This window comes from Rattus rattus, chromosome 3 (genome assembly GCF_011064425.1).
Source record: "Rattus rattus isolate New Zealand chromosome 3, Rrattus_CSIRO_v1, whole genome shotgun sequence".
Lineage (NCBI taxonomy): Eukaryota > Metazoa > Chordata > Mammalia > Rodentia > Muridae > Rattus > Rattus rattus.
Genome location: NC_046156.1, coordinates 91,964,746 through 91,975,912, shown reverse-complemented (window position 1 = coordinate 91,975,912; position 11,167 = coordinate 91,964,746).

Here is an 11,167-nt window from a genome sequence, read left to right as displayed (position 1 = left end):
AAGATACCCTGGAGGACTGGCAGGGACAGGGAGTCCCAACAAAGTTAAAACAAAACTCCTCCAAAGACATGACAGGCTTTTAACCGTGGGAGTGAAAATGCTGGGCAGGGAATTTACAACTTCAAAATCACTGAAAGGAGAACAGAGAGACACTCTTGGAGACAAGATTTAGAAGACCCAAATTGGGACTATGTGGAATGTGGCCATGATACAAAAGCGTGTGGTTTTCAGCTTTGGAACAATGCTATGGCCCCCTCACCAGAAATGTATGCTGGCTGTTGATTGTTGTTGCTTCAAGTTGAGAAGTGGGATTCTTTGTTCAACAAGAATTTTTGCTTGCACTGGTAAGAGAGAAACTGGGATGGATTTGTGACTCGTTGCTGGGAAAAGCTTTCATGTGTTCATAGTATCTGACTTGTGGGCCTTCATAGTCCACCAACCCTTCACTGTAAGTAGTTTGGCTCCATCTTTTAAAACATCATTTAGTGCTTGAATTTGCTTGAAGCCCGAGAATCTGATCTTTATTGCTAGAACCCGTGTTTTTCATCCATTTCCTTACCCACCTCAACATTTAATTTTCTATGTGCCATGATTTATGTTGTTTTCACAGGAATAACTAAGGTTAGTCATCTGAGAAAAAATCAATAAGGTGTAAATAAAGGAAGACTTAAACATCATTGAGTTCACTTACATGAATAAATATTATTTCACTTTTTCTTGGTTATAGGATTACTCATATTGATATGTGACTATTTTGTTGGTATATACCGATTATATTTTTGTTTAAGCAATTTAGGAACTTGAGTATGGCATAGAATAAGGAATATTTGTCAGAAGCATACATTTCTTACAAAGATGCACATTGATATGTATATAGACTGTAAATACAGAATGTTATATAATGGTGGATGAAGTGGTTTTATTCATGGTACAATTACTATTGTAAGAAGTTAAGGAAGATTTGAAAGCATTAAGCAGCCCAAAGTATGTATTGTGAGAAACAGCCAGAAAAGTGAAATTTTTTTCAGCTGTCAGAAAACAGATCTATTGACCATGATAGCTGTCTCCAAATATTTCAGGTTATGTTATAGAAGGAGGCTCAGTTTCTCAGATATAACCTCAGGATGAGGCAGTAAACAATTCAGCTTTCTGAAAGACGGAGTATCAGTGACACATACCAGCCAGAGTGAAAGTGTCACTCAGTGTGGAATCCATTATGGCCACCACATACATGTGTAGAGAATACCGCCTATGCCAACGGTGCCTCCATAATAGTCAAAGATAAACTTTAATGAGTTTGTGATTTGATTTTCTTCTTTTATCTTTCTATCTTACTCCACACCTGAAGAATCTTACTACAAGGCTCCAGCTGGCCAGGATCTTCCTTACTGAACCTCCCAAGTGATGGGATCACAGGAGTATGTCACCATATCCAACACTATGGGATTTTTATTTTAAGCTTCATGCTATAGAATATAATTGAATTCTGGAGAACTGGTGAAACTTTGGATGAAACAGAAGAATCCAAACAAATATCAAGAGTATCAGTTTTTTTTTAATAGAAATGAATAGCAGGTGTCAGGATCTCGACATTGAGGCTGGATCTGCATTCAATAGTACAGTGCTAACCTAGTATGCAAAAGGCCCTGGATGAGAGGAGAGAGAGAGAGAGAGAGAGAGAGAGAGAGAGAGAGAGAGAGAGAGAGAGAGAGAGAACAACGATGAATTCTGGAGCCAGGTAGTAAGTACTTAAATGTGATCTTCACACATGAACATGAGGTTTGGGCAACATATCTGATAGCAACAGCATCTGCTTTGTAAAGTGAGAGTTAAACCATTAATTTGCTGAAAAGAGCTCATCCCAATGTCTGATCACAATCGGCGATTGATAAGTGATTAACAACTTGAGGATCAAACTACTTTGTCAAAATTGTTCCTAAAAGTTTGAGACTGAGTCACATTTTTGTGGAAAGAAAAAAAAAGAGCCTTTTGATATTAGTTAGCTAATCTAGTTATCTTGGTACTGGATGTGATTTTTAGTAAATAAGGCTCAGGAAGAACAAAATTCCAGGGCCAGTTGCCGATATTTCTTACCTCGCTATTCATGCATAGCTACAAAACCAACAAAATGTACAACAAATTCACTTCACTTCTGCTAGGATGGTTACTATAATTTTAACAGCATTGTTTCAAAGATAGAAGTACTTGAGGATCTGCCAGCCTGGATTAGTGAGATAGTTCAGCTGATAAAGGTGCTTGGTGCCCGGCCTGACCACCTAAGTTTAATCTCTAGCACGCACATGCTAGAAGGAGAGAGTCAATGCTTGCAAATGTTTCTCTGACTACACACACACACACACACACACACACACACACACACACACACACACACACACACACACGATTGATTGATCTGTCTGGATATTTTGCAAGCTCAATGTCACCCAAACTGAAATCTTGATCATTTTCTTCTTGCATTGTTAACTGTGAAAGTCGTTAGCCATTTCCAGAATCATCTTTTGAGTTGGCCACGCTACCCCCACTTAATTTCCACCAAACCCTTTTCTTTCTTTGTAAAACTACAGACGTCTTCTTAGAACTTCCTGATTTCTGGCTGAATTATTGTGCTCCTTTCTCAGGCTTCTGTGTCTCTTCTCCTTTCCATTCAGCCATGAAGAAGACATTTCAGGACTGTAGAGCTTACCCATTTATACTCCCTGTTGCCTATAGCCTAAGACCCGGGCAAGGCGTTTACCGATCTTTACGTTTCATTTTACCTGGCCAGCCTCAGCAACTTCTTCCATGCTTGTTTAGCCTTGAAGGCTCTTGGTGGTTCTACCTCTCACCTCTTCGCAACCAACAGAGTACCAAAATGTCTGGCCTCCATTCATATGAGTCACCTCCTGCATGCCCTTCTTTCTCTGGTCTGAAAACTTCGCATCTGTTCTATCTTTATTGCCTAACTCTAATGCCATTAAGTTCTTTGCCTTTAGCTTCCCTCCACAAAATCCTCAACACTGGACTTAGCATTTTAATAGCCATTAAGGTTATAGCTGACTTACAAACAGCAAAGTAAATGAATAAATGGCTCTCTATGATGATATGATCAGGTAAGTTTTAAAACAGATGATAAACTCTATTTTTATGCATCTTAATTTCAACTACTAGCCCAGTTCTTAGCATAGAGTGAGCACTCAAAGAGCCTGATGAGGAAGCATGTGAACACTTTTTATCTCAGATATATATATCCATTTTCTTTTCTAACAGCATACAAATCCAAGGCACTTCTCTACCTTGATAGAAGCTACCTATTACTGTTATTGGTTTCTCTCAATGTATTTGTGCATGCAAATGCCTTCTCCTGATATATCAGTGAGTGCAGCTAAAGGAGATGAGGTCTACCAGCTAGTCAATCATTTGATCCTGTCCAAGGTCAGTTAGTCTTTAGAATCTTCCATTCCAAAAATATAAAGCAGAAAAACAACCACAATGACAAGGCAAAAGGGGTAGTTGTATCCAGGAATTACAGCTCAGAAGACTGGAAAATGTACTGATGTGGGAGGAACTCTGGGACCGATGAGGATTACACATATCACTGGATGGGCGGCTACTTCCATGGTGCTATGAGAACTGGATGATAAAAGGAGATGGCCATGAAAGATCTGGAGTACAGAGATCAGTGAGGGCAGGCAAGCAAACAGGGCAGGGAACATAGGCAATGATGCACTATCCAGGTAAAGTATGATTTCATGCTCAGAAGGCTAGCCACATTCTAAAGACAAGGATACTGATCACCAGGACATGGATTAATTCTGCAGACTCATGCATTTTGGAAATTGAAGGGCCAGTTATTCTAAGTGAAGTCTGACTGTCTTGAGAGTTTAGGTTCAAAATGCCAAGCCAAATAGAAACCTTTTAAGATGATGTTAACTCTGTCTTATATACTAGTGCACCTTTATAAATATGATAAGAAAATACACTAAAGCCTTTAGTACATTAGTAGTCTTAGAATGATTATTCAACCCATTGTTTTTAAATTATATATCTATAACTTTTGTTGAAGGCATAGGCACATGCCGTGAGAAGCATGTGGAGGTTAGAGGACAGCTTGCAGGCATCAATTCTCTCCTTCCTTCCACCATATGGATTTCAAGCTCAGTAGTAAGCACCTTCACCACTGAGCCATTTTGTCTGCCCTTTCAACCATCTTTAAGACTAAATTTATTATATTTTTTCTCCTACTTACAAATTAAGGTTTTCAAAAAATTTTTGTCAACTCAGAACTGAGACAGAATTATTTAACAAATTTCATTATACTGACATTTTAATAGGTCACACTGTATATATGAATTTAAGTAAAATTAAAACTCATACTTAGGAATATAAACTTTTTAAAAGTCCTTTAAAGTTTAACCATCCAAATGAGTGACACTTCAGTGTTCTGAGAAGACATTCTTCAATCGGGCACTGTTTCCTGCTGGGCACTGAAACAGTCCATCAATTCTTCAAGGCTTCAGTAGACAATTAAACAAATCAAAAACTGTAACTGTGAAGCTTTGAGAATCCTTCAAAAAGAACAGGGCAATCACAGTGAACGATGAACAGATACGCCCTTGTTCTACCTAACAAATTATTCCATCAGGGGTCAGCAACCACCAAAAGACTAATTAAAATGTTAATAGATATCCCATTAACTTTCTCCCTTGTGCCAGAGTAAACTTGAGGTGATATGGAATTTAATTACAGATGTACTCAGAGACTTTTTGTCTTCCCTTTTTCAAATCTTATTCTTCTCTCATTCATTACATCTGGACTGCAGTCTCTGTTTCTTCCATTTTCCCCTTACACCTCTCCTCTCCCCCAGATTCACTTCTCTTCCATTTTCCTTCAGGAAAGACCAAGCCTCCCAGGGATATCAACCAAACTCTCAGAATAAAAAGATAGAGAAAGATTATGCACAATCCCTCATATGTAGCTGAATAAGGCAACTCAGTAGGAGGCAGAGGGTCCCAAAAGGTGAAAGAGTCAGAGATACCCTGACATCCCACTTTCACTGTTAGGATTCCCACAAAAACCTTAAGAAAAAGTATCATAATTTATATGCCAGAGGACCTAGCTCAGGCCCATAAGGTCTGTGTTTGCTATTTCAGTCTCTCTGATTCTCTATGAGGCCTGCTTAGTTGATTTTGTGGGCCTTGTTCTCTTGGTATACTCAATCCCTTGCCTCCTATAAGCCTTTCTCCTCTACTTCTCTCAATGGGTTTCCTGAGCTCTGCTTAATGTCTGGCTGTGGGTTTCTATATCTGCTCTCATTAGTTGCTGGAGGAAACCTTACTGATGATTAATTGAGCTAGGTACAGATCTATGAGTATTGCAGAGTTATCATTTCATTGATGGATTTTTTTTTTTTGTCGTTAATTTTTAGCTTTTGGCTTGGTTGGTTGGCTGGTTAGTTAGTTGGTTGGATTTTGGTCAGTTGAGTTTGGTTCTACCATAGGTCCCTGGGTGATCCACCTTCCAGTTCCAGCCATTGTGTGGGCCTCAAGTTAAACTAGTCATTGAGTGGCCATTCCCACCATTGTCCCAATGCATCTTTCAGGCAAGACAGGTTGTAGGTCAAAGGTTTTGTGGCTGGGTTGGTGCCTCAGTCCCACTACTGGAAGCCTTGCCTGGTCACAGAACATGATTGGTTCTTGCTAGGGTAAACCTCATAGCTTCCAGGAAGTTTCTACTGCACTAGGTTTCCACATGGCCCTCCCAATGCCACCCTCCAATTTTAAATTTCCTAATAAGATAATGCAGATTCCACATGAAGGTATTACTTCAATTAATGCATACAACAAATATGCCAATTGCCTTAAAGTCCTAGATTTCAGATATATTAAATGTGAATATGGACAAGTCCATTCCAAGAAACCCAATTTTCTCCTTAGTTCGAAGACAAGATTCACGTTTTTGAAGGACAGTTCATGGCAGAGGAGTTAAACTAGAAATCTTCCCTATGTCTAACAGTGGGATCAGAAATCAGTAAAAGAATTTGGGTTGGTGAATTCCCTCATCACCAAAGAAGCTTATCACCAGGAAATTCTTCAGTCCAGACACATAATAGGATGTACACTGGTGATTTCCTAAGATTGATTTTCTACTCTAGTTATACTTTCCCTGCCCGTGTGGCAATAATAAACATGTTATATATGCCCAAAGACCTCATTAGAACCATGGAGACTAGATATCAATTCATCGAGAGAGTGCCTAGTTTTAGAAGAGGTGCTGCGCCTGACTGGGAATAGGCTCTCATTATTAACAAGGAAGCAAACAATTTGTAGTGTGCTTTGTGCCTCTGAGATCTGTGATTGATTAGACTTCAGGATTCTAAGAAGGAATATGACCCAATTAAGTTGGGGGTTTATAAAACACAGATGAGGGAGAACTGAGGATTTCATTTTAAACCTACCCCCTGGGGTTTTAATAAAATATGCAGCTGCCATTGGTTGACACAGTATGCCTTCTTTGTGCGTTCCTAAGAAAGCTGGACAAGCTTTAAAGGGTGTAGAATGTCTGCCTTATCCCATGGGCCCATATCTGTTGGTCATTTTTGGAAAGTAAGCCTCAAACAATAAGCAAGGAGAGTTTACATTTATGTCCAGCATAACAAACAGATTCCTGGTTCCCTGCTAAGTCCACTCAATTAGTGGTGGCTGCTTTTCTGTTCTGTGTGGAACAGAAAAGCAAAGTAGGCTGGGAAAGGGCATAGCAGTTGACATGCATTTATCACAGATGATGAAGGAAAAGCACTGTCTCTGACACTGTGCACTTGCTGATCTTCAGGGAGTCAACAGAACAAAACTGAGACCCAAGGATCACTTCAAGGAATTATGATAAAGGATCAAATTTCCATACCAGAAAGGAAGATATTGTAAAGTGTGTGTGTGTGTGTGTGTGTGTGTGTGTGTGTGTGTGTGTGGTGTGTGTGTGTGTGTGTGAGAGAGAGAGAGAGAGAGTTACTTTTAATGTCTTCATAGTAAAGCTTTGTATTCATGCATTCACCTGTGCAATAAATATTCATTTTGTTTATATACACTATTTTAATTCAGAAGTAAAAACAGCCCTATCTATGGAGTACATGGTGTTTTGACACAGACTCTTAAATCAAACTGTTTAAGTTATCTATTACCCAAATGCTGTTTTGGGTAATAATACTTAAATCTACTGCTGTACAGTTTTCAAATGTTAACAATGGTTGCCACTGTTATGTTAGCCCTAAATGTCTGTTTTTTCCTCTATTTTCCAACCTCTCACCCACTCCAGCCTATGCTAACCAACACTGTAACTCTCTATTACGTGGAGTTCAACATTTTGAGATTCCAAGCAAGTGTTAGTCAGATTTTTGCAGTTAAGACAGATACTCACAAAAATAATTTTAAAGGAGTAAAGGTGTATTTTAAGCCGTGCTTTTATCCCAGACTTGCATACCCCTGTTGCTTCCCTTCTCTGTGCATAGTGAGGCAAAGCATTGCAACAGGGAGCCTGAGGTGGGGCAAAACCCACAGGAAGCAGAAAGATGGGGTTAGACAGGACCAGCAGCTAGGAAGAAGCTTCAAAGGCCTACCTCCCGGGTCTCCCTTCCTCAAGCTAGGCTTACCTCCTTCAGCACATGACCTGGAGAGATCATTTCAGACTTAAATCATGCAGCATGTCAGTGAAGTCCTGAAGCGTACTTCTTTCAGTGTCTGGCTTATTGTGATTAATATGATGTCTCTGGATTTATCTGTGCTGTTGCAAATGACAACACTGTCTTTAAAAAAAAAAAAAAACTTAAGAGCATTCCACTTTATGAATCTACTGCAACTTTTTTATTCCGTTAATTTATTTTTGAGCATACAGGTTAATTGTGTCCTTCTACTAATTATAATAGCATAATTTATATACAATTTATATATAGTACATATATAGTACACATAAGCAGAAATTGTAAATGGCATGTTATGTTTAATAATAAAATGATAAATAGTTTTGGTTACGTTATTTCATGAGCTTGAAGACATAACAAGAAGCAAATCACCAACACTTGCATTCTATGTGAGGAAAAACAAAAATATAATTAAAAATTTTACATGTGTGGATGTACTAAAGGCTAAGACCAAATAAAATGCATGGTTATCGAGGTTGCCTTTCATATGAAATAGTAACAAAGGAAGGTTCCCATGAAGGTAGCTTGGGAGGCAATTCTGAAGGGAGTGATGAGACGGTAGACCCTGTGGAAGAGCAAGACATCAACAGAGGGGAACCCTCAGAATGTCTGAGAGACAGCAAGGGATTCCACGCTCTGCCTACTAAGGTATATCATTGGGAAAATGTCAACATTAACTCGGAGAGGTCAGAGCAGCCAATGAGGATCCTGTTCCTTAGGACACTGAATGGTGCTGTCCCTCATTGTGAAGCAGAGTGACTGAAAATTCTGAGTTCTGAGGACAGTGGACACCTGCACAATGAAGCAATAGGCAGAAGTTAGCAGATGTCTTCTCATCTCCTTTGTCTGTGTATGTATCTGTCTATCTGATTTTAGTGCAGCATATCACATCTGTGTGTGCCGATGTTACACATTCACATACTCTGAGGAGGTCAGAGGAAGACATTGGTCTTTTGGTCTATAACTCTCCACTTACTTACTTCTATGAGAAAGGGTCTCTCATGGAGCCTGAGGCTAGGCTGGCAGCTAACAAGCTACAGCAATTCTTCCGTTTCCACACTCCATACACCCCATTAGCACACACCCCTACACAGTAGTAGGATCATAAGGGGGCACAAGGCCACAATCCACTTTTTACATGGTTGCTGGGGATTCAAACTCAGGTTCTCCTGCTGCTGTAGCAAGCACCATTACTCTGAGCCGATCTCGCCTCTTTAATATTTAAATACATTAAGTTGCTTGTGTTGTAAATTTAAAATAGTTTGTGTTTTGATTTAAATCTGATTAATAGAAATTCTCACAAAACTACTATATAGGTACAATAAAGTCCTTGTTGCATAGAGGAAGAAACTGAGTAGCCTGCTCACATCTAAACAGCTAGTAAGAGGTGCAGATGCAAAGGTAGGCAGTCTGGCTCCAGAGCTTGCTGGTTAATATTCTTCTGTGCTTACAGGCATCGAGTATGCCTTTAAACTGGGCAAGATCCAGCTCTAATGTTGAGAAGAAAGAACAATGCGACAGGGTCATCAATAAAGACAGTGAGAAAAAAATGAATAAGACAGGAGGACCAAGAGAAAGACAGACTAAAAACCATGAGAAGAAATTGTTTCAAAGAGGGAGAGAAAACATCATGATAGTTACTGCTCGAAGGTCAGGTGCAGTGAGCCTTGAGAAACTAGCCTTGGATTTGACCACACAGTACACTAAAGGTCTGGATAAAAACAGCTTTGAGATAAAGGAAGGTTCAATTCAGGATGTGTTCATAGGATGAGAAGAAAGAGCTGGTGAATATAGACAACTCTGTGTGTGTGTGTGTGTGTGTGTGTGTGTGTGTATCTCTGTCAAGACTATGTGTATGTGTGTCTATGTGTATGTGTGTCTCTGTGTGTGTCTCTCAGTGTGAGTATTAGGGCAATGGGTAGTAGTTGAGGATGGAGTAGGAACATAAATTCAGGTTTGTAATATAAAGCAGACAATCTAATGAAGAAAAATGATGGCGGAGAGGAAAGAAAAAAGAAACCTCATATTTGGCTTTCTAATAGTTCCAAACATTTACATAGGTGTTTGCCATATAAATGGTCTGTGTCTTTCTGTGAGAAAATGGATTATAGCCTCCTTTCCAAGAATGTTATATCATACCTTCTCAGGTCTCATGTATGAGATATTTGTCTAAACTACTGAACTCTAAATCACACATAAAGCCCAGATTTTAATAGCCATGTGGTAAGGACACTCTGACAGCTTTTGAACTAGTTTCAGAAGCCTTGACAGTCAATACCTAACACAGCTGCTTGAATACAAGGACTTTGCCAAGTCTCTCAGATATGTGCCATGTCAATCAAACTATTTGGAGAGCTATATGCAATTAGAACTCACTCTGTGCACCCCATCTACACTTGGCTATATTCCCTGTGAGACTAGTTCTTGCCATTTATCTAAGTGAACAGGGCCCCCTCTGCTATATCTCTGTCTGGCAATAACACATGTGATTCATTTCAATTTAATCATAGACAGTACCACTCTTCGTTTGTTTGTTTGTTTGTTTTTAAACTCCAGATTTTATTCCTCTTTCAGTCCACTCTCCAACTATTCCACATACCATATATCCTCCCTGCCCCTCCCTTCTCCACAAGAATGTCCCCATCCCACCCACCCCACCAGATCTCTAAACTCCCTGGGGCCTCCAGTCTCTTGAGGGTTAGGTGCATCTTCTCTCACTGAGGCCAGACCAGGCAGTCCTCTGCTATATATGTGTTGGGGACCTCATCTCAGTGGGTGTATACTGCCTGGTTGGATCCAGTGTCTGAGAGATCTCAAGGGTCCAGGTTAATTGAGACTGCTGGTCCTCCTATAGGGTCGCTCTCCTCCCCAGCTTCCTCCAGTATTTCCCTAATTCGGCCACAGGGGTCAGCAGCTTCTGTCCATTGGTTGGATGCAAATAGCTACATCTGTCTCTTTCAGCTGCTTGTTGGGTCTTTCAGAGGGCAGTCATGATAGGTACCATTTTTGTGAGCACTCCATAGCCTCAGTAATGGTGTCAGGTCTTGGGGCCTCCCTTTGAGCTGGATCCCTCTTTGGGCTGTCACTGGGCCTTCTTTTCCTCAGGCTCTTCTCCATTTCCACCCCTGAAGTTCTTTTAGACAAGAACAATTATGTGTCAAAGTTTTGACTTAGAATAGCAACCCCATCCCTCATTTGATGCCCTGTCTTTCTGCTGGAGGTGGATTCAACAAGTTCCCTCTCCGCACTGTAGGGCATTTCATCTAGGATCCCCTCTTTGAGTCCTGAGAGTCTCTCCCCTCCCAGGTCTCTGGTACATTCTGTAGGGTCCTTCCAACCTCAATCTTCCTTAGGTTGCCTGTTTCCATTCTTTCTGCTAGCCCTCAGGCCTTCAGTCCTTATCCCCCACCCAATATCAGATCATCTTCCCCTCTCCCCTTCTGCCCCCAACTGCTTCCCCTTCCAGACCCCTTCCTC